Source organism: Lasioglossum baleicum, unplaced genomic scaffold (genome assembly GCF_051020765.1).
Source record: "Lasioglossum baleicum unplaced genomic scaffold, iyLasBale1 scaffold1268, whole genome shotgun sequence".
NCBI classification, from domain to species: domain Eukaryota; kingdom Metazoa; phylum Arthropoda; class Insecta; order Hymenoptera; family Halictidae; genus Lasioglossum; species Lasioglossum baleicum.
This window is the reverse complement of record NW_027470327.1, coordinates 1-27,448: the sequence shown is the minus strand read 5'-3', so window position 1 is coordinate 27,448 and position 27,448 is coordinate 1. Positions and strand designations below refer to the sequence as shown.

General features: G+C 46.1%; 1 pseudogene; it reads right to left on the bottom strand.

The window, feature by feature from the left end:
- Positions 1 to 2,420: 2,420 nt before the first annotated feature.
- Positions 2,421 to 26,777, bottom strand: LOC143220603 (fringe glycosyltransferase-like; annotated as a pseudogene).
- Between the last annotated feature and the right edge of the window lie 671 nt (positions 26,778 to 27,448).

Sequence of the window (27,448 nt, the reverse complement as noted above, 5' to 3'; positions counted from 1 at the left end):
CGTGGAAAAGCAATCGCGAGAAGCGACTCGTGTCCCGCGATACGTAACAGAACACCATCGCGTCCACCGATAACTTTCTTCTTTCATGTAGAAACCAACCCCCCTCCCGCGAAGCAAGCCACGCGTGTGCGGAACGTTTGCTAGATAAATTGCGAATTATAGGTTACATCGAGAAATAAAGGTTCCAGATTATACGTTATCTCGAGATTACATGTTGACTCGATTGAAACGCGTGAAATTGGTAATCGATAATGTTAAACGTGATTGTATCGCGTAGTTGTGTTTGTCTTTTGTTAATCTAATGATAACGAACGATAACTAAGTTTTAATGTGAGAATGATTATTTTCATTTTTACAATTACAAATTAACGGTGGTACATGCGTGATTTTTGTGATAAAAATAATTAGACGCGTCGAGGGAGATTACCGGTAAATGGTATCGCAACTTTATCGACTAATATTTACCTTGGAAGTTCTTCATGACCGATGATAGGTTTGGAGTCGATGGCTCGATGGATAATCTTGTATATTATATTTTTTTATTATTTTACTTCGCTGAAAATTAGTACCGTAGAATACGCTCTATTAATACAAACACGATCATAAAAAGTAGAAGAAATACCGTTTTAAACGGTTGTTCGAGTGAGGGAGAATTAAGACCGATAAGCGAAGAGAACAACTTTATCGACTGGGTCACCGGTTTCATACGAATCGAAATAGATGGAGACACTTGTATAGGAAATGCACTTTGATCTCTGATGCGTAATATTTTCGAAAACGTGCATCTCTTTACATATGCGAAACTTTAAAACTATCCGCTTTTAACTATTTGGTACAATTCTGAGACGGATACATTCAGCGTGATTCTAAACGAACGCGATTGATAGAAATTCGAAATACCGCTGGTTAAGAGTTAAAAGTTTCGGATGAACCAGAAAAAAGAGCCGGAGAAATAATGGTGAAATGAGTTTTCCTCGGTGACGAGGAAACAGGAAGAGGAAGAACGACGGGAGCGGTTAAAATCGGATCCATATAATAGGTACCGTGTATTATATAAAACCTCATTGTTACAACGTACGTAATCGTACATCCGCCATGTTCTCCGATTTCATTCGACAGAACCCTCATTTTCTTCTCTTTTCCCCGATGCTCGAATGCAACAGGTGCACTGCGGAATACAACTCCGGAAAGAAGAACAATTAATCCGCTGGTCCACGAACAGTACTCTCTCTCTCTCTCTTTCTCTCTCTTTATGTATCTCGCGATATTGCACACTGATCGGATCAATAACACGCAAAACGGGAACGAGAAAATCGGAGACAATGAAATTGTTGCCATTGCGAAAATCGGGTTTAAATAATCTATCTTTGGATAAAATATTTTTACATCGTCGTTATTCGCGTTGGTAAAAAAAGGCAAACCTAACGAATGATCGGTTGGAACGAGCAGAAATCGAAAATCGATTTTACCCGTTTCCCTGTTTTCTTTTCTTTAGCTAAAGAGAAGAGGGACGCGTAATAAGCCAACAAGAAGCCTTGCATCCGATTTTCCCGGAACATACACGTACGCACACCGGCGCAAAAAGCACGGATCCACTCACACCCATTAAATATCACATGGTACGACCACCTGCTTCTTTACACGGGAGACTAGCTTAAGGTAATTCCGTCACGCGGCGACAAGAATATCGCCCAACGCTCCTCCAATCTCTCTCTCCTCTCTTATGGTACAACCAATTCACCCGACGTTATCGATCGAATGAATCTTCCTCCACCTTCCGTTCCCCCTCGAAACCCAATCAAGGAATTTCTCCTTCGTCGTTCGCGCCGAAAGGGCCCGCCACCTTCGACCGGTAACTCCGGGTGCTCCGTGTCATAAATTTCATATATACAACCACCCGACGCTCTATATATACTCCCTATGTACAATCGAAATACGATAAACTCCACGAAAATTAAGGGAACAGGACTGCTGCTGTTCGTTAAAATTTCATCGTCGCGCAAAAAGTTCGAATGTCAAAAATCCAAACGATCCTCTTCCTCGACGCTTCGTATATACACGCGAAATCTACGGGAACGAGATTGCAACTTTTTTTCTTCGAGAATTTCGAAAGAAAGAGATTCTTTCGAAAATTCCGACGCGGTTGAATTTCAAAGAAAGAGATTCTTTCGAGTGAAATTTAAAAATGGACGTGTCTTCGGATTAAAACCGTCGATGGAGCCACGTACGCGCTTATCTACGCGTATATGTACAGAATGTAAGAAGAGAAATACGAGACAATAACGAACGCGACGTGGCCTAATCGAGAGGAAGAATAGACCCATCTCGATCTACACGAGTCAACTGCTGGCCGTTGCAACTAGATGCAACATGAGATCGTGCGACTCTCCTCTTGTTTGCGAGTTGGATCATCCGGCTGGTCATCTGTGCGGGCAATTGGGTACGTGCGGGAACAGATGGCAGTGGATCGACCTGAATCTGTAATTAGAACATATCGACACGTCCAGGCGCGAATATCTTCGTGCAGCGACGATCGACTCGTCGGCGGAGGAGGGGGTTATTAAGCAGACCGGAAGCTCGGATCGACCGGTGGTAAATTAGAATTTTACGGATTTCGTATTTCAAGCTATTGGAATTGACGCTAGAATTACCGACCTGTAACGTCGGTCGAAATACGACAGGAATAGATATTGCAATAGAACGTCGCGAGGAAGATAGGTAGGTATAAATGTATAATTAACGTTTCTATCTTAAAACGAAATCTGTATTAATATCGTCGAATTAATTCCTAGTTTTCGATAATTGCAAAAGGAAACAGCCCGAAGTTATTTTAATCGGTTCGATAGTTCTAGCGTTGCGAGGTTAGAAGATCGAGGAAAGTGAGGTTAGTTGATTATGGTAAAGTAAATCGGTATTCGTCGTATCGACGAGAGGTAAGACGTCGTTAAATGCTAATACTTTCTATCGAAATTTTTCTCCAGTACTTTCGACCCAGTTTGTCGAACGCACCTCCGGCAGGCGCAGATAGAAATACGCGAAGGACATCGAGTGATCGATAATTCCACGTAAAAAGGCCAAGCCACTTTTCTTCGAGCAGCCAATACTTGCAGGAGAGCCCTGGTTAATATTCATAGAAACGGAGGTTCGCCTATTTTTCCCGGGGCCGGCTCGCGTGCCGGGAATAAAACCGAGGGAGAAAAAATGGCAGGAGACCACCGCGGCGTGGCGCGAAAACGGGAAAAGGAGGGTTAGCAATGACCCGGTCTGACTGGTAATTATAATAAAGTCAATTAGGAGCGGCGTTGCACGGTGGCATCTTTGTCATTAGCTCGCCGCTCTTTCGTCCCCGTGCGGACAGGGCAATTACCGGAGTAATTCGAGTCTTTACGCCGTAGAACAGGGTCAAAGAAACGTGGAAAGCGATTCAAGAGGAGAACTATACGTCGGAGGAGAAGATGGACAGGGACAAAGGGAGGAAGATCCCGAGGTACACGCGTACCTGTCCGCTGCTAATTACTCTTTCTCGTTCTTTCCTGCGCTACCTGTTGTGCTCCCCGTGACTCGACGGTAAAAAGGATAGATCGGTTTCGCCAAAGCTCGACACTTCTCCAGTTGCTCTTGCAGGTCGAAGAAGCAACGTGGAAGCGAGGTTGGAATTGAAAAATGGAGACGATAAAGAGGACCACGCGAAACATCTTTATAAGGATTCGAGGAAGAGATTTCAAGGAGAAATTAATGCGTGGAAATTTTTCTTAATTAATTCAATTAAAACGCACCTCTTCGGGTCGTCCTTCATGTCAAAGCCATCGATCTTCAAGATATTCCAGTCCTCCCTGGACCCCTTCGAGTAGCTGAACGACACCTGCAACAGAGAAAACGCGATTATTGGAATCTCGAAAATGGTCACGGGTAAAATTACAAGAAAGATCTGCCCACGGATATTTAACCGTGGCCTTATCCGTTTCTAAAATAAAGAGAAATGGATCGGGGCGAATATTAAGGTCGTTTAACACGGCCTCGAGGATTTAAGATGGCATAAAAATAGGCTCGCGTATATTTCAGCCTTGATCCTCGACCCCTATCAAAGAAATTAGGACGCGAAAAATAATTCTAGCCATCTGCAGCGATCCACGTCGTTTATCGATCCTTCGATTCGGGTCTCGAGAAGACCCGAGAACTGCCGCGAAGACTACGGTGCACAAAGAATCGTCTATGGACGTCACGAGGGAACGCGATATTGCTTATTTTCGCATTCCGAGCCGGGAATTAGGCAACTGTCCAGAGTCACGGTGGCATGAAACGCGAGACCGAAAGCTCGAACGTGTTCTACCCACGAGTGCTACGAAAATATTTCTCCTTACAGCGTTTCGAGCCTGAGCGATTCGCTTACGTGGCTCGCAGCGATGGAAAATTTCCCTCTACTCGCCTTCGACTCCATCAGCTCTCCAAGCGTCTCGAAATTCATCCGGATCGCACCAAGCACATTTCGAGCACCGTCGACGAATATTTCGAGACAACGAGTTAAAAACACGCTCCAAGATGTCATGGAAATCACTCGACAAAATTATAACGAGTATCCACTCAAGCTCTCTACGGTTTCGGATCTCCAACTTCTAATTTCACGACGAAGAGTATGGAAATAGCGTTTGCGTTTACATAAAAATAATCCTTAGAAATATTAGGAATTCGTCTACTTTAAGACGAAGGGTTATTTATGAAGAATATCGCTCGCGTAATTTCCTTTCCTCGGGATCGAGTCTCCTGACATCAACGGACGGGATTGGACTCGCTATCGGAGAGGCTCCCGAGCGATACGTTAATGTCCTCTGCGTCGTATCGACGGAACGAAGCGGTGGAAAGGATATCGAAGAGGTACGAAGGTGAAATAACAAGTGGGATTGGAAAGCAGCGAAACGGCAGGGCGATTGGAGAGTGGCCAGGCTGTAACGGCACCTGGTGTGCGCGAGGATCACGCGAACAACGCGATCACCTGCTCGTCGTGAGTCAGTTGCAGGGGTCGGCGTTCTCCGGAACAACGCGACGATCGGATCAATTGGTCATTGTTCGCGTACGAGCCATGGAAAGAGGCGGCCACGGTGATTCATCGCGGGGATTATTCCATTACCCGTGATTAGACTTCACACTGCGACCCGTACGATCTTAATTCTCTCCCTCTCTCTCTCTTGCCGTCGTCGCTTCGCTACCGTGCCTTTTTTCCATCCCCCGCCTCTGTACCGGATCAATTAATCACTGCCGGTGGAACGCAGCCGAGATTGAGCGCCAGAGTTATTCCACTCGGGTGGAATTACCATTTTCGTCCCGGGACAGGGTATTTACCGATATTTAACGCCCTTCCGCGATATTCACAGCTCTTCCACCCGTTTATACCCTCGTTTTATTAGCTAACGATTTTACGAGGGTATTAAGCTGGTATTCTTGTAATCCGACTTTAAAAAATCGATTCGCTTCTCTAAGACTGCATATACTTTCTACGATTTTCGATAGTTTCGTTCACGCATCGTTGACCGATTGTTTTTCCCACAGTTTATTTCGTGTCATTGGTTGGACCGGTCAACAACGTATTAAAAAAAGATTGGAAATATTCTTTAAGAAAAAAATCTAAAAGTAGAGGGATTAGATCCCATAAATTGGGAACGATGGATATGGAATATGGTAAATATTCGTAAGGAAATAATAAAATTACGATAAGAAAATTCAACTCACCTGCTCCCCGAAGGTGTCCCTGTTGAGGAACTTCATCGGCTCGAGATGGAATGGAACTGCTCGACGACGGTGAGCTGCTTCTTCAGCAGGTACTCGATAATGTATCCCATGGTCACGTCGTCGGGCAACCTAATTCTGTCGCCCACCGTGATGAACTTGCCGCCTCTGCAAGCAAACGCAAACAGCCGGTTAGCCGACAATTACCCGAAAGGCAATTGCGAACCGTGTCTCGCGAATCGCTCCTTCCAACGCGACCTCCGCGATCGGTCGACCTGTCCCATACGCAGATCTCCTCTCTAATTTAACACATCCGATCCTCAAAGCAACCGACGTATTTCTCAAACGCACATTTTTATTCTCAGGTGATCCAAACTGCGAAAAATTCTAATGACCAAGCTAACGGATAACCGAAACCTAATCTGGATCATCCCCAAAGCAGTTGTATCTCTTCAAACACGAGCTGAACGCAACACGCTTCTGTTCAGGTATCTCGTGACAATTGAAACTTAGTTTCCACTATCGAGCAACCCACCTAATCTCGGATCATGTTCTAAGGAGCTGTCGCGTGTTTCGAACGGAATCTCGACGAGGACTTTCCTTCTGGTATCGAATCGGAATCGGAGGTGTGTGACGCTGCGACGAAGAGAGAAATCCCGCAAGTTCGACGACCCGAGGCGCCTAAAGCCACCCTAAATCTTCGAGAACAGCCGTCCGTGAAGATGTACGAGGCAACGGTCTCTCTCAGTATTCCCGGACACGTCCCGGCGGGGAATAAACTCGGCTCGCGACTTATTCCACAAATCTCGGGACATCGGCCGAAATAAATTCCAGGACGATCGCGGAATAAATAGGCTCCATTAATTCCATCTCGGCCAGGCTCGTTCACGGCTGGCTCGCGCGTGAATCACGCGGCGTTCCGCGAGGGCGATGCTTTCTCATCCTCTTGCACCACGTCGCCAGAGCTTTCCCGTTTCGACCGCGCCCATTCGCTCGTTCTAGGATTATCCGGTGTTTATTGCCGGCGCGCGTCGGGTGGCCGCCGCGCCAACAGGGAGGAAAGAAGAGCGGAAGAGGAACGAGCCGGTCGAGGGCAGCCGGAGAAACCGAACGGCGATAAATTCCCCGCCTCCGCCGGTGCCTGGGTGTCCAGGAAACGCGGCCATCCGAGTAGCCGTTATTATTTATGGTTATTAGACTCGCGGATCGCGTCCACTCTGTTACGTCCCGGCCACCGGCAGCCAGATTTGCCCGAATTAGGGGTCGCCGTTCCGTCCAACCATATATCCGGATACCTGTTTTCGATTTCCAGAGATATTCGCGGTAGGGTTGCGAGATTGGAGTCTTTAATACCTAGGTATACACTCGGTGTTGTCGTCTGTAAAGAACGAAAGGAAAAGCAAGGGACGCGTGACAAAGTGTTTACCCTTTGCGGAGGAGAAACAAAGATAACGATACGATAAACCAAGATAAACGATTACATTCTAGAGATCGATATTAATTAATATATAAAATTTAAAATTATCCAACGACACGTGAACCATCTCGTCGATTTTACGGGTGAAAGTCTCCGAATTACTATCTTTCTCTGACGAAAAAATCATCGAGAGCAAAGTAAGTAAGGGCTGCCACACTCGTATCGAGGTCTTTTAATGTCAGTCGAGCTAGCTAACTTAACGGACGCGTCAAAGGCTATAGGATTGCAATAACGGTCCCTGAGCTCTGATGGAAACCAAGACAAGACTGGCTTAAGTCAGCGAATCTTTCTCGCAGAGTCCTTCACCTCAGACACTCGATGGAAGACGCGTCATAGGTTCCAGGGTCAACGAAGAATCCAGGAGATCAACGAACATTCTCGAGTTTCGGAGTAAAACTTCTCGACCTTTTTCCACCTAGTGGAAACTTGAACCAGGTCAGGGGATGCAGGGTTGACCGAGATTAGCCCCCTGTCCAGGTAGAAACGATCGAAAGACCGATTCCCGAGCCAGGGTTCGATCTAATCGACGGAAAAAGGCGCGATAGATCGACGGTCGGAGTGGATAACGACGGAGACCAACTGTCTCGACCGATTGACTCGTTTCCACGAGGTTCAGGGACGCGTGCAACCCCTGTGCGGCAGGGCTATGAGAAAAACGCGACAGCGAGGAGTAAATTGCAGCGTGTACCGGCAGAAAGTCACGCGAACTTTCGCGTGCCATAGGGGACACGCAGGCGCGATTAAGATCCGCCGGAAATGCGATACAGAGACACGCTTCCTTCGAAGAATGGACCGTCCCGTCACGTCCATAAGCGAGTCCAGAATTTATCTTCAGGGACTCGTCGAAATTACTCCCGACCACCGAAATTTGAAACTCCGCTCGACCGAGTATCGAGTTAAAACGTAATTACCCAATTAGGAGAGCGAATTTCGAACGGTGGATACAGCTGGTGGGTTTGAAAGAGAGACAGGTCGAAAATAGAGGATTCCTCTGCGGAGATACGTCACGTGCGCCGGTCTAATAGACCCGGAGAGGAAGAAATGGAAGAGAGGGAAGGAGAGAGGCGAGAGAAGACGGAGAAGAAGAAGAAGGGCGAATGATAACGAGTGTCAGGATAGCGTGACTGAAAACCGAGCGGGTGATAGGCTGATCGACGACAAGTGCGAAAGTAGGCGGAAGATCGGCCGAGAGGGAGGAACAAAGAGAAGAAACGAGAGAAGGAAGCGTGCTGAACCGACTAATGCCGGCGAGTGGAGAGCGCACGAAAATAATTTATATCGCTGCGAACGACCAGTCGACTCGCTAACGAGTAGATTAGAGACAGACCGAAGGTAGGAAATTGAAAACAAGCTCCAGCGATGCGTGGAGAAAAGAATATCTTTCCAGCTTTAAACCTTTCCTTATTTCAGATCATCGGAAGCTGGTCAAGAGACTCGAGAGATGGCTAATCCTCTGATATTCTTCTGTCTATCGACGCTCCAACTAACGATGTCAACGCTATCAGCTATCAACATGTAATACCTATATTAACGGAATATAATACCGATATAATACAAGACCAAGCCGCTAAAAAGCAACTGCTACAACCTAACCCGAGCCAACTTTGGGCACGACGATCCAACGACAGGATGGAACGTTAAGACCGCCGAATTTCGCGATAATAAAACACCGCGATCACGAAGGAAGAAGATACCGCGGTAAATGAAGAGTTTAAAAGGAGGTGGAAAGCACAGGGAGGAAATTAAAACATGCAGCGCGGAGTACCCTGTTAAAACACGGTTACGAAGAAAACGAAACGGGCGCGTCATAAACGACGCTAGTTACCTGGACATGTTTGAAGGCGGGAATGAAGAAGATGGTGCATACGCGATCGGGAAGAGGGCAGGACACTTTTTCTTCCTGTACACGCCGAACAGTTAAATCCGCGTTGCCGAAAAAGGAAGGAATCGGATGAGCCCCGCGAGGAGAAGCGAAGAGATCGGAGATCATCGACCTGCCTCTGCTTCTTCGGGCAAAAGAATAACCGCGAAACGATGCGGAATACCGAGCAGCGGGGAGGCAGGGGGAGGGTAATAAAAGGAGCGTGATCCGCGAGTTTCGGGCCAGGCGAGAAATATTAGAATCAGATAATGAGAAAGTAACGAGGGGTCGTTTAATTGTCGGATGCACGGGCGCGCGAGCAGGCCGGCTGCTTAATTTACCGGCATTCCAGGCATGTAGATTAGCCAGGGCGAGCGTGTGCACCTGCTCCCGACCGCCACGCTCTGTCGTCGTCCTCTTCGTCCTCCTCCTCCTCCTCCTCGTCCTCCTCCTCCAGCGGAAACTGGTTAGCCGCGTTAAACCGAGTCGCCAAGCGTTTATTAACAGCCTCGCCGGCCCGATATCGCCCTGGTCCTCGCGAATTTCCATCCATTACGCGATAATTCCGCGTATTAATTGGGCCCGAGTTTGGACCCGATCCGGAGCAGCGAAACACACGCGTGGCGAATCCGCCAAGCGTTTATTAACAGCCTGACCGGCCCAATATCCTCCTGGTCCTGACGAATTTCCATCGATTACGAAATAATTCCCCGTCTATTAATTGGGCCCGATCCAGAGCAACGAGAGATAAACGTGGTGGATCCGCGACACGCCTCGAGACAAGTTTAAAATTATTTTACACGCTCCGTTCGAGTCGCCAAGCGTTAATTAACAATCTGAACGAATCGATATCGTTCTGGTCCTCGCGAATTTCCATCGATAACGCGATTATTCCGCGTATTAATTGGGCCCGGTCCAGAGAAACGAGAAACACGCGTGGCGGATCGGCGACACGCCTCGACAGGCTTGAAATTATTTTCCACGCTTCGTTCGAGTCGCCGAGTATTTATTAACAACCTAACTGATCCGATATCGTCCTGGTCCTCGCGAATTTCCATCGATTACGCGATAATTCCGCGTATCAATTGGGCCCGATCCAGAGAGGCGAGAGATAAGCGTGGCGGATCCGCCGCGCGAGCTTAATGCATCGCGACACGCCTCGACAAGCTTGAAATTATTTTGCACGCTCGGTTCGAGTCGCCTCGTTCGTACCTGTCCACCTGCTAATTCCTGTCTTTTACTCTGTCCAGACACGTTCGATCTAGCGAGTTCACGGACGTCGAATTTGTTACGTCTCGCCGAGGAGAGACGCTGAGGAATGGTTAGAGCGTTCGGACGAGTCTATTCGATAAGACGGAGTTAAAACGGTGAGCAGGTTTCAGAGTGGAATAAACTTTTCAGAGGCTGGTAGAGTAGGGTCCTCTTTCATTCGTAGATTTTATATCGTCATTTTTACAGATCGGGAACGTCGTGAAACAGGGATCACACGCGGCTGGTAGATCAGTCGGATTTAGATAAACTGGATAGAGTCGGGGAAGGTCGGGTTTGACGACGAATACATCGGTGAAGCGACGACTGGTCTGATCCCCTGAACGGTGATCGATGCATCGGTATGGAAGCTAAGAATAAACCTTCTACGAGCTGAAAAAGCGGGGACTGTGTCTCTCGAAACCTGAACCGGATGAGAAGATTAGGAGTCGAGTGGAGGAGCGCAGTTGGTGTTGAAGTTTGAACGTTAGCGCTACGCGTTCACACCTAGTTGACACAGTGGGTTTCCATTTCGAGGGCACTTCCTCGATTATAAACAACAGCCACTATTGGCCAAAGGATGACAAAGATTTCCGATGGGCCGTAACCAGCCTGAGTGTTGCGAGTCTTAAGATTTTGGTGCTAGAATGACGACTCGTGAACCCCGTAACTCTACTACCATATCAAACGAGTACAATTCGTCTCGTTCCGAGGGTAATCGTCGCCGTGAAAGGGGTAATCGAAGGTGTATCTCTGCGAATCGAGTCTCCGTTGATATCTGAGAGATTTTAAGGATGAAACTGTTGGGAAGAATGCCTCGGACTCGGAAGAAGTTAGGCAATATCGAAGACTCGCAGCTGCCAAAGGACACAAAGCTGTTGGCGATCCCCGGTAATTCCCATTGGCCTGCCATCTCCTAAATCTCCACCTCCAACCGCCGACATTCCGATACCGCGACCCTCCCTAGAATTCAACCCTTAAAGCTCCGTGTGCGACAGGCTGGACTCGTCAAAGCGGAACGAAAGCACGGAAATTTGGGTGGACGTTGATCGAGCAGCCGGGGCGAGAAGACGCGCGACCCGCGGTGGACATAAATCGTGCCAATTAGAGCGGCGACCGGTAGTCGCGGGCCCGCCGGGGCCCCACCGGGCCCCACGCTTGTATATCTCGCGGCACCTCCGCTTGGGGGCGCGCACGTGAGAGAACAGGGACGGACAAATGTCTCAAAGGCGAGCCGCCGCCTCCCGTTGGCCACCTATCGTAGATTTGTCCGGCCAGCTTCAGGGAAACGAGGATAAATCGCCGGCCAGAGATAAGGGGCGGTCCACGGACCGATCCTGCCGATTCGGGACCGATTCCGGACCAATTCGAGACGAGCTGGCCAACTCCGAGCCCTCGCCATCCGACCGTCAATACCGTGGCTTTCAATTACGCCACGAGTCCCACTTTCAACGGGTATTCTCGTAACCCTGCCTTGGAAAATCCACTTTTCTTTTCATATCTCCTCCGAGAGTACACTTGCGAGAATGCGCGTGCAAAAGGATTCGTTCGAATTCGCGAAATTAACGAAGTTATCGAGTAAGGAAACTTTCGAAGGCGTTTTCCTCGAAACCGATTTTTCGAATTATCCGACTTCGGATATCTCGATTTCCGGTTAACCGATTGACTCGAAATTCGATGGAGGTCTTCACCAGGTGTACCTTCATCGCGTGAACCACGAATTTCGAAATCCGACGTTTTATTCCATTTTTAATCGCCGCCCAAATCGATATCGAACCTTCGAAATTCCGTCGTTTCTTTAATCTTTGAAATTTCGCTATTTAAGTTGTTCGCAATCGCGTCAGCCATTCGAGGCCGTTTTACAAACACGTTTCCACGATTTGCAATAATTTCGTTAAGAAAAAAAATTGCGAATATTAGTACCCTCGAGTAAAAATCGCAAAGTTTATTCTCGTTTTGTTTATTAGTCGGATTACGGGATAAATTTCTCTCTCACGGGATAGAAGAAATTTCGCATGGCTGCCGCGGCGCGGTAAATTTAGAGAGGCGAAGAACGAACGGTAAAGCGATTCACGGGGAAGGAGTTAGGCTACCGAAAGGAGTAATCGAAGATCTCGAAAGGGGGAAGCCAGCAGACGCGTTGTTTTATCTATTCGAGCGCACCTGCGCGACTTCCTGCTTTTCTTGCAGCCCGTGCAACCCTCGTTGCATTGCAAATGCCGATCCTCCGCGACCTAGCCTAACGAGCCTTCCTCCGCCGTCTTTATGATTTCCTCCTTAATCCATTCCTTATTTCCCCCGTCTATTCTTCCTTAATTACAACAGGCCTATTAATTCGACTCGCGACTACCCGTATCCCTGTCCCGCTAATTCAAATTCCGTGTCCGTCCCTCTTTTACCGATCCAACCGATACCTTTTACACCTATCCGCGGCATTTCTCCAAAGCGTTTCCTCGGTGTTCCCCGTTGCGAAGAAAAAATAAACGGGATTAAAACCGTTTCCCTACCCAAAAATCCCCAAATCACCGATTCCTTTCCACCCGATTTCTTTAGGAACAAACACGCGTGAAATGTCGAAATAAAATAATCCCAGTCGTTCGTTCCGTTCTTTATTTCGGCATAAAGAGTATCGACGAGCCGATTGGTGTTTCTTTAAAACGAAAAGGTTCGATCTTTTTAATCCTTTACAGTCCGAATTATATTTCAATTTTGTTACCAGTAGTCCGCAACATTTTCAAGATTTATTTGAAATTTATTTCGACTTTAATCGAAACAAATTCGATTAAAAGTCAGTTTTATAATTTACAAGCGTACGATATCTCTTGAAACAATTTCCCGATGTCGAGTCGCATAAAACTAAAAGGATTAAAAGACTCCTGGACTACTATTAGAAATAACACGGATCGCGAAGTGACTTGGATAAACGATTAACAAAAACCGAGTTCCCCTCCACAAGATAATTCAAAAGCCGGAGTCAAAATCGATCTACGTATCCCATGTTCCCAGTTTGTTATCGTTCCCCCCGCTATCCACAAAAAGGTGTCCCCGGATCGTCGCGAAGGTTCCCCCAAAGGCCGAAAAATCGAACGACGTAAACAATTTCTTTCCCCGTATCCCGTGCGGACAAATTTCTCACGCTTCTGCGAGGAGAGAGGGACTGACGGTCGGAGTGGACGAAAATTTTCGCCATGCCCGGCCACCCAATTAGCCGCGGTGCCCCTCGTACGCAAAAGTGGCGCGTCTAATTAACGTTTTCCAGGAGTCGAAGGTCCAAAGGAGAAAGTCTCTAAGCACGGGAAGAAACTAAGACGAGGCTGGAGGGGAAAAAGAGCCGCATAGGAAGAACAGCGAACAAAGACAGCAACCGAGAGAGAGAGAGAAGGAGAGAGAGAGAGCTCATTAGCGAATACCATCGGCGGATTCTCGAATCCGTTGTACCTCTGGTCGTCTGCCGGCTCTTTTTAATTGGCCAGATTAGTCCCGAAATCGCGTACCCTTTGCACGGGGCCCGGGGCCCGAGTGCGCGGCCGCTAGCGCCCTCTCCCTCGACGTCTAGCGCCATCTGCGTCGCGTCGCCTGCGACTCTCGTTAGTTTGGTCCTCGTCGCGCGTGGTTGGCTCGCCTCGGTGTCCTTTCGGCACCGCCGACACGGAATATCGGCCTCGTTAAAATACCTCCGGGCCGCGACGAAATCGAAATTTCGGGGTTACACGGGAAGGCACGGCGGACACGCGGGAATCGAAGCTTTCCGTCTTCGTCCGGTGCTAAATAACCCGGGACAGATCTCGCTGATACCGCGCCACCGAGCCTCGGTCGGTAACTATTTCTTTCCCCTTTCCGTCCGACGTTTCCGTTTTTCGCTCACCGACTCGCTCGCCGCGCATTCCCCGCGAGCTTCTCTCGCGAGGGAAACCGAGACCGGCGTCTCACTCTCCCTCTCCCTCTCTCTTCGCGTTTGTCCCAGAGAGGAATTTCATTTTCAGGGAAAGCGACGTGTCTCCGTGGTTTTAAGGCTGAAAGTAGCCTCGGTTGCGAGGATAATCGGGTAGTTGAATAATTCCGTCGATCGGGAAATTCGAGAGATCAGCGTTGAGACGCGACGTGTTCTTCTCGACGTCGTCGAAGACAGGAAAGCGCGAGAATAATTTTATTTTCAGGGAAAACGACGAGTAATCGATGGTTTTAAGGGTGAAAGTAACCTCGGTTGCGAGGATAATCCGATAATTGGATAATTCGATGGATCGGGAAATTCGCGGGGTTAGCGTCGAGACGCGATGTTTCGGGTTTAATCCTTTGGAACGAATGTCACGATATACGTGGAAAATGGACTCGCAGCGCATTCCTCGCGAGCTTCTCGCGAGGGAAACCGAGAGCGATGTTTCTCTCTCTCTCGAGGTTCATCCAAGAGAGGAAAGCGCGCGTGTAATTTGATTTTCAGGGAAAGCGACGAGTAATCGGTGGTTTTAAGGATGAATTACCCGATTATCCTCGCAACCGAGGCTACTTTCATGCTTAAAACCACCGATTACTCGTCGCTTTCCCTGAAAATCAAATTACACGCGCGCTTTCCTCTCTTCGACGAACGTCGAGAGAGAGAGAGACACCGCATCTCGACGCTAACCTCGCGAATTTCCCAATGTTTTACATTTTACGTAAAGCGAGACATTAGAAGGAAAATAATATCCCTCGGCTCGGAATCGGAATTCCTCTAGGATTGCGTAAAACAAATTTCTCGCTTGACTTTCCGCTTCGTCGACACTTCCAGCTTAGAAACGCGTCATTCGAACTCCTACCACGGGTAAATTAACGAACCCGAAGGAAATGACGATTCCGTAACAGTAATCCGCGATAAATCTCCATTATCATCGGGCATAGCGCTTATTAACATTCTCGCGTAACGAGTGCGTAAATCAACGACTAGACCCGCGAAAGATTGCAGAGGAAACACGTTGGAAGCGAGAGGAGGAGAGAAGAAAGAGAAACGGAAGAGAGGCGCCACGGTGGGGACCGGTGGGGACCCAGTGGGGACTCAGTGGGGGACAGGGTTGTCCCGAGATCGGCTATCGATCCCGCGATCGACCCACCGGATGGAACTATCGCTGCACGTACCGCCACTTCATTCGTTCGGGCCGCTTAGGATCCTCTCGATCCTCCGATCGTCCGATCGTTCGATCGTTCGATCGCCGACGCAACCGACGCTCCGTGCCGATCGGTCCTTCCACAGACGCCGATGGATCGTTATCGATCGCGCCGCTCACCATCGATCCTCGATTGAGACGTGTATTCCGCGGATAGCCTCCAACTACCTCTTTAACCCTTCTATTCCCTTCCATCCTCCCATCTCCACCCATCTCCACCCATTTCCACCCATCTTTTCTTCCCAATTTCATCTTGTAACTACGCCGATTATTACGATTTAAGGAATACTTCGAAACGAATCGATTCGTGCCTTTTTCCACTGGATATGGAATACGGAGATCGTGGAAACGGAGATGGAGAAGTTAGAATTAGAACGGAGGCGAGGAACCCTAATCTCCGGGCTGCCAGAATATTCCCATGATCGCGAAGGTTCCCAGGTTCCTCCGCGCGACGGAGGAATCGGTTCCCCTATGGTATATATCTTTCTCGTCGCGACAATAAACGTTAAAGTAAAAAATACCCGGGCAAAAACTGGACTGTCTTCGGGATCGAGACGCGCAGGGGTCTAACTACTCGATCGATCCACGATTTCCACGCGTCTCCCATCCTCTTCCCCTAGTGGAAATCAAAACATCCAAAGACTAACAAACCCGGCGATTGAACGATCGACCTGACGCGTCCTAGCCTCCGATTTAAAAAAAGAAAAACACGAAGAGGAGAAATTTTTCCAACGACCCGAAGCGCCATGCAAATCGATCCCAAACACGCGTCGTGGCTTCGTTTATGACACAGCTGCAAGGTTCGTGTGTGTGCCAGTAAAAACAGCCGCCATTTCCGCGCCGTCACCGGGCCAGTCCCTGTCATCGGCCATTTTAATCGCTTCTCCTAACTAGCAACGGTCCCAGCGCGAAAACCGATACAAATCGAAAGGAAACGGAACGAAACGGGACGAAACGGTGTCCTCGAGGTCCAAGATGGCGGGGAACGGACACGGCGAGGGTAGGGAAGTGGAGGAAGCGGCCGAGGATCTCTTTGATTCCATTATTGCTCGCCTAATTGGATTCCGCCGCGCGATCGCGGGCTGCACGTCTATAAACCGCGGCCGAGCAAACCAATTTGGGCATTCCTACGGATACGTGGCCGCTGGATCGGTCCTCCATCTATAGATCACTCGCACCGGCTACCTGCTCATGCCTCGCCGAATTTCCGACCCATCCTGCAAAACCCTTCCCGGCATTCCCGCTATCTCTGCCGCAGGAAAACTCCCAGAGCTCCGCTTCCGAGTCTCTTCCAACATCCGTTTAAGTACATCTCTTCCTTTTTTTCTTACGATTTTTCTAAGAATTCTTCATCGTCCGTGTTCAGAGCCTGCGATTTATGACAACGTCGCCATCTATCTTATCGTGTGAACAAGGGTTTAACGCAATAGGAATGATTATGGTGTCGTGATTTATGCGATTTTCACGTGACAAGAGACAAAGTAAAGATCGTTCTATTATTACACTATATTTCCATTCATTATTCAACAACTCGAAATCTTCTTGGGTATTTTAACTATGACGCTTGTTCAAAGAGGTTTGCTGAGACCTTCGAGGATCCAAGATCTATCTCTCGTATAGATCTCTCCGTTCTTTTTCTTGCGATTTTTTCCAGGAATTTTTGCGAGATAATTGCTGCGAATTCCCGATCGAATTGTGTTGGACAGGAAAAAGAAAAGAACAGCAGAGTTTGGAATTTTAATATATCGACATACGTGAAATACTTTGGCGATGTACAGAAAGAAAAAAAGAGAGAAAGAGAGAGAGAAATGAACCGAACAGAGTGACGTCATGTCGTCGAAATAATTAATTAGAAAACGAAAATTGAGATGTCGTAATTGGGACAATCTGTCTAAGAAAGCTCCTTAGGTATTTTTGCTGTGATACTTGTTCAGATAACTTTGGTTCCGAATCTCTCGCGCGAGATATCGTCTGTCTTAATTCCATTTGGGTTTATCCCAGTTTTATTCGCGATTCTGGAGCGACTCGGATCGGGAAGGAACGGAGATGGCTGGAATTAATAAGTTCTAGGTTTTCTGTTTGGACCTGGAAACCTTGGCTCGCGCGTTTATTGCGGCTACCCTGCAATTAGGCGTAATAGCGAGGCATGTCGGGGAATGTGGCTGGAATACATAGCCGAGGAGCAAACGCGGCTGGAGGTCTCCGGGAAAGGAAAACACGTGTCTTTCGCCAAATCCAGAGAAATCCTTCACTCTCCCTCTCGAGGCCGCTTTCACCCGAAGAAAGCACGTCCGAGACGCCAGCCATGATTAATCGCGATAAACTCGCTCGGAAACGCGTCTCATTCGCATCCATGTCGCGAGAAATCCATCGAGATCGCTGTAAACGCGTCCTGGTAGCGAATTTTAATCAAACGGACACACGAATTACCGGATCTCGCGAATTAACGAGGAGTTCGTGCCGATAATTCATGGAAATAACAGTCCTTCGCGCGAGATGGTACGAATTGTAAATTTCATTCGCTCGTCAGTCCACTCGATGCTATCTCCAATCTCCGTAAACCATGTAAACTCCTAGATTAACCCTCTGTACTCGAGAAGCGAGCCTCAGTCGCCGTTTAATCAAATTTTAAACATCAATGTTAATTAACGCTAGATTTACTGGACCCGTGAATTTGACGGATGGGTTGCTTCGATGATACGATATTAACATTAAGTTTACGGATATTTTTTGTATATTTATTTTTATGGACATCCAATAAATTTGCCGGCAAAGGAAACCACGTACTTTCTTTAAAAAACAAACGATGAGTTTAATTCGAAAACACTCGCAATATTAACAGATTTCATATAGGTTAATTAAATCTGTTAATATCTTATAATTGGAGCAACCCACCCGTCAAATTGACGGGTCCCGTAAACCTAGTGTTAACAGGTTTAATTAACTTATATCAAGTCTGTTAATATTGCGATTGTTTTGAAATTAAACCCATCGTTTGTTTTTTAAAGATATGTGGTTTTCTTTACCCTAAATCTCACGGGTGTCCGTAGAAATAGGTATACAAAAAACCACCGTAAACCTAGTGTTAACACATCAAATTTAAAATTACCCAACGACACGTGGAATATCTCATCGACTTTATGGGTGAAAATCGAAGAAATGAAAATCGTGGAATGTCGAAGTGAAATAAATCTTAATTTCTATACGATTTATTATTTACCGTTTTAAAAATCTCGTCGATTTTGTGGCAGAAAGTCTAGGAATTAATTACTTTTCTACAGCGAAAAGATCATCGAGTGCAAAGGGTTAATAGCTGGTTACACGTTTCAACCACTAATCTACTAGCTGTACGTCCGTTTTCTTTTCATCTGCCATCCTAAGTCTATTAGGCGAATGCGAAACGCTGCCAGGTCACCGCGATAATCCTCTGTGACAACTTATTTTTAACCCCCTCGCCGTGGTCGATGACGCAGCCAAAGAGGGGTTGAAAGAAGTCAGACCGAGTCCCTCGTCCATCACCCCTAGTCTTTCATTGCGATAATAAAGTGATTTAAATAATTCGACGCGATGAGCCAAACTCGAAGAATCATCGTCTATCGGGATAATCCTGGTACGCAGGATCCTAGTAAATTCCTAAGAGTCCCTAATTAATACTCCAACGACTGCTAATGCAACTGATATGTCACGCGAATGTCCGTGATATCGGAATCGAAATTTTCACTATCGATTATTCGTTACGGTGCTAGCAATTTTCTCGAGTATTTCGCAACAAAATAAATCGAGATTTAACAAAGATTTAAAAAAGGATCAGAAGACTAAGAGGAACTAGGCCTGAGACTATCGGAAATGCTAAGATGGTAAGTGAAAATGGTTATCTATGCATTGGAAGTTTGCGAATCTAGAGATAGGTATGACATCTAGTAAACGATTGACATTTTGGGTGTCTTTTGTTTTTCTCGTTCACTCTAAACTAACCGCAGAGACCAGAGAACCATTGTACCGCTAACACGCGCTTTGTAATCAAGAATTGTAAAAGTAATTCCACTACCCGTGATTTATTAATACTAAACGTACCGGTCTTTTAAAGAAGCTAGGAGAAAAACGAAAAAGCGAGAAATTGAATAATCGGATGACATAAGAATTTAGAAAAGTCAAACGAGCGAAGGTAATAAACATGAATGCACAATTTTAAAGTAAATTTTGAAAGGGGTCATTTCACCCCGCTTGGTGCGTTTAGCGTTAAATCAAAGAACTCTAACAGAAGAGAGCTACTACTCGCGTCTTTAATAAGATTTGGGAAAAGGCCAAAGTTAAAGAAGGAAGATCTGTTCGCGAATGGGTAATTAAACGGGATGCCGAAGAGAGAGAGCGGCGTGCTGACACCCCGAAACGGAAGCGCGGATGGAGAACCGGGTTCCGGCGAGTGCGTGCGTGCACGTGGGTGGCAATCAGCCTGTGCAGGCCCATTGTGAACGCGCTGCTCGCTAATTAAGACCCATCTCCGCGAGATCGAGCGGATCCAGTGGTCGGCCGGGACGGACGGGCAATAAGAGGGAAAAAGACTCGCTTTATCGCGGCATCTCGACTGGACCGATCGATCCTTCCAACAACAAGGTAAATTTCATCCACCGACCACATTCGCGAAACTCCTGACAGTGCCAAGATACCCTGCACTCTCTCGAATAAATTCGAGCTGGGTAAAGAAATTTTTCTGAAAATCTATCGAATTCTCGGATGATTGGAATTCGTTGATGCTTTGTTTCTTACTCTTATTATTAATCCTTCGTGGACGAGAAACAAAGTTAAGGACACATCGAGTATACATTAAATAATGGAAAATAACAAATCGAGGGAAATGTATACATTAATAATGGAAAATAACAAATCGAGGGAAATTTTAAAAATTAAAAAATATCTACGACATTGATGACAATGCTAAAATTATAGGTATAAATAAAATAATAGGTATAGTACGTTGGAAGTATTATTAATAGCGGTAACGATTGGATTATTGTTAACCTTTCGCGAGTAAACGTCCCACTTAACTCACTAGCGCCACCGTGGTCCATATCTCCGACAAATATAAACTCAGTAACCTCAAATTCTCCTATACTTTCGCGTAATCCCCAAAAATTCGATGCTCGACACATCTTCTACCAAACCTCGAGTTGGATCACGAGAATTCTTCGGTAATATCTCGTCAAAACGATCAACGCGATAAATAACAGTACGAAGAAAAGCACGCGGACTATTCGATCGGGAAGACAAGCGTAACAAGCGGTTCTACGAATACGAAATGACAGCGGAACGGCAATTATCAGCGATCTCGAGCCTTCTAACTCGCGAGTAAGAGACCGATCTGACCGATCCTCAGTTCCGGCGTGTTTAATCGACGGTCGAGAAAGCCCGGCGATCGAACCAAAGTTAATTAAAATTCTATAGCGTTTACGAGAGCGACAGGGAGAGAAAGAGAGAGAGAGAGAGAGAGAGGAATCGGGGGGACATTGTTGGAGGAAGAAAGGTGGAAGGAAGTAGGCAGCAGTAGTGGTGCTTCGAAGAACCCGTAAAGGTGATTTGTTCGGCTATTAACGAGACGCGGATGGCAGGGACGTTAATGGAAAATTATCGACAGTACGAGGAGGCTCGATGCACCGTTACGACTGCCGAACGTCGTAAATAACAGTCGGTTATATGCTTGAAAATACCGAGAGGCGTGCTAGTTTCTTGCCCGGTACCGAGTTAGCCATAAACCAGAGGGAATACCTCCAGCAGTTTCGTTGCTTTTCGCCTGGGACCTCTTTAAAACGCAAATTTCCCTCGCTGTCGCTCGCATTCGGGAAAAGGGACCGTGCCGAACTGGGCCAGACTGACACCAGGTGGCCCCGTTCGTTCTTATCGAGACGCTCGATTATCTCCGTCTCATCCAGGCCTGTCTCACGGATCTTTCAACGAATGGAGAGACGATAAATACTTTCTCGAGACGCGAAACGGTTATTTGCTATTCTAAAAACACGAAGAGATTGAAAATTCCCTCGTAACTTCGGAAGAGCCGGCCAGAATTCGATTCTTAGACTCTAACTAGGTATCCTGACTTTTCTACGTTTCGATGGATATTCCGATATGAAACTTTGAATCGAAATATCTCCGAAAGGAAGGCCCATTGCGAAGAAAACCCATTAAGGTTCTTTTAATACTAGGTATGTACTATAACTTGTACCTACTATCCTTTCAAACCCAAAACCTTTACCATGTGAGAAGTGGAAAACCTTTCGCCGTGTGAGAAATGGAAAATCCTCGCGGATTATGAGAACACTTAGAACTCGAGATATTCCTTCTGTCTTTGCCCCGGATGAGAAAGACGGAGAGGAGAGAAGAGAAGGAGGACCTTTGGCCATTGGGACCTGTTGATTGGGTCCTGCTAGAGGAACGAACGTGTCACCCTTTCCTGCGCTAAACTAATCGTTAAACTAAGAAATGGAAAATCATTACGAGTTCACTTAGAACTCGAGACGTTCCTTCTGTCTTTGTCCCGGACGAGAAAGACGAAAAGGAGACGAGAAGAAAACCTCCGGCGATCGGGGCCTGTCGACTGGGCCCGAGAGGAACGAAAGGTGCCACCCTTTCGCCGAAAGAGCCGGAGGAAGAAAAAAAATATGGAGAACTGGAGCATCGAAGGCTGTTCGATCGGTGAGTGAAACAACTCGCGTGGAAAGAAGGAGATGACACGAGAAGAGAGAGAGACGCGCGCGCGGGAAGAGAGGAGAGAAATGGAAAAGGAGAGGGGAAGGAGAGAGAGAAGAGTGGCAACGTCCCTAGAATGAGAAAGCGGTTCGATGCACTTGCACGATTCTCTCCTCCTCTCCTTCTCCTCCGCCTTCTGTGCGGACGTGTTGCAACACGAGGGGAACCAGTGTACAGGAGGCAGGATAATGCCAGGACCGTGTATACTACGTGGACAAGAACCGGAAAACGCCGGCAAGCAGATCCCACTGATTCCAAAGCCCTCCCAGGTGCCAACCTTTTTCTCGCTTTCCTTCCTTCCCCTTTTCTTCCTTCTCCCGCTTCTTCCTCTTAGGTGCCAACCTTTTTACCGCTTTCCTTCATCTCCTTCCATTTTCTTCCTTCTCACACTTCTTCTTCTTAGTTGCCAAGCTTTTTCCCACTTTTCTCCTTCCCATTTTCTTCCGTCTCCCACTTCCTCCTCTTAGGTGCCAACCTTTTTCCCACTTTCCTTCCTTCTCTCACTTCGTCCTATTAGGTGCCAAGCTTTTTTTCCACTTTCCTTCCTCTCCTCCTTCCATTTTCTTTCTTCTCTCCCTTCTTCCGCTTAGATACCAAGCTTTTTCCCACTCTCCTTCCTCTATTTCTTTCCTTCCTTCCCATTTTCGTCCTATTCCTTCTCCATCTTAAGTGCCAAGCTTCTTCCCAGTTTCCTTCCTCTGTTTTCTTCCTTCTCCCTCCTCTTCCTCCCTCTTTCGATAAATATCGAAGCAACAGGAGTATCCTGTACTGATAATACTTTCTTCTACGCTCTTTTAACGAATAAACAAGACTCCATAGAGCTCCTATTCGATTTCAAACGGTTGGAGGAAAGCTCGGTTGGATAGCTGGTGGAAAATGCCGGTGTATCGGGCCGTGAGTGGATATAACGTGCTGATCTGGTCGGAGAAGAAGGAGAAGGAGGAGGAGAGGGATCGATTATCCGGGATTTATAAAACGATTCGATCAGCGGGACCACGGAGGCTCGAAACCGCAACGAGTCATTCCACTTAAGCGGGCAACGACGAGCAATCAGAATGGTTGATCGCGACGTCGCGCGGCTATCCGCGTTATTATCAATAAGTTCGTCTCGAGAAGCAATTCGAGCCAAGCTCCGGCGACGTTTATGTCGCAGACCCTCGTCAATCATTATTTACCGGCGGGCAACAGTGGCCCGTTGTTTCTCTTCGATTCCGATGCCAACCAACCGCCGAATCGGCCATCTTCTACCCTAACATCCGCTCTGCGACCTCTCCATTCCACAGATTCGAGGAAACGCAGGATTTTTGGAAATTAAGGGAATTTAAAATCGGTATAATTGAAGAAGGAACGAAGAATTTCTATTTCAATTCCACTGAAATTTAAAAATTGGGAATTTCGAAATTGAAGGAACTGAATTTAAAAATTGCGAGAAACTAAAGAGGCTGAAGAAGTTAAAAATATTTCAAGATTGACGGGAATAAAGTATTTTATCGAAGAAAGGGAATCTCGAATCTCTAAAATATCAATCAACACCGAATATTAAAAAGTTTTAAACGAAAGAAAAAACTCGGAATTTGATTTTATAAATCAAATAAAAACCTATTACTACTCTTTCTGCTAATATACTAACCCGGAATAACCTTTCTATCGTATTTTAATTTCAATCGCAAACCCATGAATCCTAAACTTTCCTAAATTACTTAATTCTAATTAGTTAAAGCTATTATACTAACCCAGAATACCCCACATCCGAGTTTAACTTCTCCTCTATTATATTTTAATTTTAATCGCAAATCCGTGAATACTAGGTTACCGTAAATTCCCATAAATAATTCTACTCAATTCGAATTAATCTACATAATATACATTGCGAAAATTCGCGACTGATCGATAGATCAAAACACGGTGGAGCGATTCGCGAGTGTACCGCAAGAAAAAAATACAGAAAAATTACAAAAATTACGAATAAATATAAAACATCGTACTCACCCTGCAACCGGTGTCATCTTCATCGCGAGTGCCCTGCTGATGCAGAAGCCAGCACCACCTGTCGCGAACCAGAACTTCACCTTTTGCTGAAACAAAAGAAACGGAACGTTAATCTCGTTAAGTCGGCGATAGAAAAAGCGTGGATTGCCAGAGGATTGGTGATCGATCGCGAACGAGACAGCGGATCGATCGATCGTGATCGTCGATCGATTATCGCGGATGACTTTTCGGATTAGGGCCAGGATCGATTACACCTCGACGTGCCTGCTCGACCCTGCTTCCCGACAAATTATGCGCCTAGGTTAGAATCCTTCCATCTCCGATTGGAATTGATCGACGTCCGATCCACGAATAAATTTCGTTCCTTTTCCCTTCTTATCTTCTCTCCCACTGTGAACAACCCGAGAAGGATTAAACCAAGTGACGGGTACGCATCGATGAGACGAGACGTTCGATTGCAGCCTGTACTCGGAATGCGCTTCGAAAGAGATTCGAGAGCTTCTATGTACTCGAGGTTCGAGGACTTTCAGATTAACTGCGAAATTTTGGGTAGTACGGAGATCAGAATTACAGATAATAACTTTCTAATCTAGATGCAATCCTGGTGGAGAAAGATAGTCTTTCATTTGATATAATAGAATGAAATAGGAACCTAATTCTCGGTTAAATTAGAGATAATAGCTTTCTAATATCAACTTCAATCGTCTAGGTGCAATCGTTGTAAAGAAAGATAGTCTTTCGTTTGAGATAATAAAATGGGACCTAATTCTCGATTAGGGAGGTGAAGAAATGAACAAACGACTTATTTCAGACTTCTCTAAACTTCAAGATTGTGGATCCTATCGCGAATAAGCGTTTTGGTAGTCCTAAGACGATTTCGCGTTTAACTCACTAGCGCCACCACGACCCGTAAACGTCTATCTCGACGCAATCTCGCAAATTTTCTCTTACTATAGGTACCACAGAGTCCTGTACAGCGTTACTTTCACAAATTTTCTCGGGCGAATTACAAATTTCTCGAGTAACACAGCGACGAAGGTAAGGAATATTTAATTTCTGCGATCCGGAAGATGGATAATAATAAAAACCGGACTCGTCTAGATACTATCGCGACAGAAAGACGCAATTTCCTTCCTACTATGGGTATCACAGCGTGTGTACAGTATTACTTTAGCAAATTTTTCGGGCGAATTACAAATTTCTCGAGTAACACAGCGACGAAAGTGTCGAATACTTAATTCCGCGATCCGGAAGACGGATAATAATAAAAACCGGACTCGTCCAGATGGTATCGCGACAGGAAGACGAAGCCTTCCACGACAGGATGGACCAGCATCCTCTGCGAGAAAGTTGCGAAGAGGGAGAAAAGGAAGGATCGAACATCTTTTCCAGGTTCTCGACCGATGCACGGATGAAAATCGCAACTGGTCGTTCGATGTGCTACGAAAGATCGATGATGAGAAAAAACTGGACTGGTCTAGTTGGTCGTGATAACAGGAGCAAAGAGTGTTCCAGTTGGGATAACGGGATGGGCCAAGATCCTGGTAAAAAAGGCGAAGGATGGAAAGGAAGAGGAAGGGGGCATCGATTGGACGTTGGATTTTTCTCGTCGATCGCGACGAAAGGGTGGGTCGTTAAGAAAGGACCGAGGAGAAAGGTGTTTCGCCGATCAGGCTCTTCCCGGTGACCTGGAAAGTCCACGCAAGAACACGACCGGCTCGATCATGACGTCGAACCACGCCAACCGAGCCTTTCAATTTCTATATTTATCGCGAATTAAATTCGAGAATCCGATCATAGATACGCGCCATAAAACTTTATTCGACTACTCGACTCGCTGGAAACCAGAGCCATATTTTCTCCTTTCGCGTGACAAATTTCTTCACCCCAATCGATATCTTCGATCTATTTCGAAAATCGACGAACGATTAATCAGAAATAAATACGCGACGGAATTATTTAATAATTAATTATGGCATAATTAATCCGGATACCCGATTGACCGGATATCAGCGCCATATTTTCTCCTTCCACGTGACAAAATTTATTACCGAACCAATATCCTTCGATCTATTGCGAAAATCATCGAATAATTAATTACAAATAAATACGCGGTGGAATTATTTAATAATTAATTATGGAATAAATAATCCGATACCCGATTGACTGGAAATCAGCGCCATATTTTCTCCTTCCACGCGACAAAGTTTTTCACCGAGCCAATATCTTCGATCTATTTCGAAAATCGATGAATAATTAATTAGAAATGAATACGCAACGAAATTATTTAATAATTAATTCTCGAGTAATCGAATGCGGATTATACTGCATATTAAATTGGTTTGAATAACGAAATATTGATAAAACATCAACGATGATTCCTCAGCTAGCGAAATATTAACCTCTTGCCCTGCCATTTAACGCTGTATACTTAAACACGGTGCGCGCAATTGATATTAATTAACACGATACGATAGAGATAAAAGAGCATGCGTAATCGCGTCCCAAATTGAACGAATAATCGGTATAAGATTATATTTACCAGCGGTAGCTGCGTGTTTTCAGGAATGCCGGAAATAAACGGAAGTATGGCGCGTGCCATAGCGAGCGACGTCGACCCGCGACCCGAGCTCGACCGAAGAATAACACGTAACTGACCCGAAGGACGGAAAGACCTCGACGAAAATTAAGCCTAACCTGCGATGTTTTCGTCGAGTATATAAAACAAACCACGCCTCTCGCGAGTCTCTTAACCCGACTTCCGTATCACCAGTCTCTCCTCTCGAGAAAATAATATTATTGTTCTTCCATATTAACGAAACACGAATATCCAGTTGAAAAATTATCTTCTACCAATCGACCGGGAAATTTGAAATGACAGATAAAAGTGTAACACTGAGTAGATCCAAAAATTCCTCTTTTAAATATCAATGCGATTTTATTCTTGTAATCCGGCTTTAAAAAATTGATTTTTTCTTTTTTTACAATTTTTCAAAGTACACGTTCTTGAAAATGACGTGTAAAAAGATTCGTTCGAATTCGTGAAATTATCAAAGTTATTGGTGTTTAACGCAGTGGCGATCTGTGCGTTTGGGCTATGAAAACGATGCAATTTAGCTCTTGAATTCTTTTTGAATACATTACGATATTTACAATATTTATTTTTTAATTTCGATACTGCCGATCTCGCGGTTAGACATCGCCCGAATGAAAAACACATTGCGTCGCCTAAACGAAAGTTTACGTATTAAATCGCAACGAAGAGTCTTTGTA